Source organism: Gossypium hirsutum, chromosome A03 (assembly GCF_007990345.1).
Source record: "Gossypium hirsutum isolate 1008001.06 chromosome A03, Gossypium_hirsutum_v2.1, whole genome shotgun sequence".
Classification (NCBI taxonomy): domain Eukaryota; kingdom Viridiplantae; phylum Streptophyta; class Magnoliopsida; order Malvales; family Malvaceae; genus Gossypium; species Gossypium hirsutum.
This window is the reverse complement of record NC_053426.1, coordinates 18,560,970-18,562,331: the sequence shown is the minus strand read 5'-3', so window position 1 is coordinate 18,562,331 and position 1,362 is coordinate 18,560,970. Positions and strand designations below refer to the sequence as shown.

Genomic DNA, 1,362 nt, shown 5'->3' with positions numbered 1-1,362 from the left:
AGGGTAACAAGATTTTTTCGGATTTGGGTGACACCTAATAAGGAAGTCCATAGATCGAGTTAATGCAACACTAGGGTGTTAATTATAAAGAGATTTCAATTAATCAACCTAAGGTTAGATGTTATTAGTCTCGAGAGAGATAATAATATAACTTAGGGATTTTTACGGATCAAGTCAAATGAATAAATCATCTGATTAAGAGTCAAATAACAAGTGAAGTCTGGGTGGATTTTTCCTTGGATATTGTCTTAATCAATCGAGCTTTCTCAAAAGCTTTTCCCCAATTTTCTCTCTGTGCACCCTTAGTTTAGTTAATTAGTTTAGATAAACAAATCCTTTAATTTTTAGGCTAGATAATAAAAAGAAAGTAATTACTAGTACTCTTGGTTCCTTTGGGATCGACAACCCGGTCTTGCTAAAGCTATACTACTGTTTGATAGGTACACTTGCCTTCATCGTGATAATAGTTAGTTTCAAGAACGATTAATTATAATTTTTTAAAACCTGTCGTGAATATCACATATCAAGTTTTTGGTGCCGTTTTCAGGGAACTAAGATATTAGGAACACTCAATTTTTATTCCTTTAGCCATTTTACTTTATTTCCAATTTAAATTTTTATTTTATTTTCTAATTTTCTCTTTTATTTGCTTCTAGCAGTTTTTTTATAGTGTATGACTAGAAGAAACCCGTTGGGACCATTACTTTTTGATAGTGAGATCAATTGCACAGCTCATAGAAACCGAAGAGAAATAAGGTGAAGCTTAAGATACACAGAGGGAGAGCAAGAGGACGATATTCAAACCACAACCGAGGAGATGGCTGAAAATTAGGAAAATCTGCTACCTCTTGCGATTGCCGCTGATCCAGTAAATTAGAATCATGCTCCACACACTATGTATGATTATGCTAAATCGAATGTAACAGGAACTGAGTCAAGTATAGTTAGGCTTGCTATTGCTACAAATAGTTTTGAACTGAAACCTAACACGATTCAAATGATACAGCAATTTGTTCAGATTGATGGTTTGCAGGATGAGGATCCAAACAATCACTTGGCGAATTTTCTAGAGTTTTGCAACACATTTAAAATCAACGGCGTTTCTGACGATGCCATAAGCCTTCGGTTATTTCCCTTTTCATTAAAGAATAAGGCTAAATAGTGGTTGAACTCGTTACCACGAGGGTCAATCACTACTTGGGAACAAATGACCAAAAATTTTTTACTAAAATATTTTCCACCGACTAAAACGGCTAAATTAAGAAATGATATCTCTTTTTTTGTGTAGATGGATCTAAAAACACTCTACGATGCATGGGAGAGATACAATGATCTGCTGAGAAGGTGCCCTCACCATGGGTT

General features: G+C 34.7%; 1 non-coding gene across 1 annotated transcript; it reads right to left on the bottom strand.

Annotated features, from left to right (window-relative positions):
• Positions 1-1,255: 1,255 nt before the first annotated feature.
• On the bottom strand, positions 1,256-1,362 carry LOC121226614 (small nucleolar RNA R71). The gene has a single exon (XR_005924373.1). It is a non-coding gene; the product is annotated as a small nucleolar RNA R71 (small nucleolar RNA).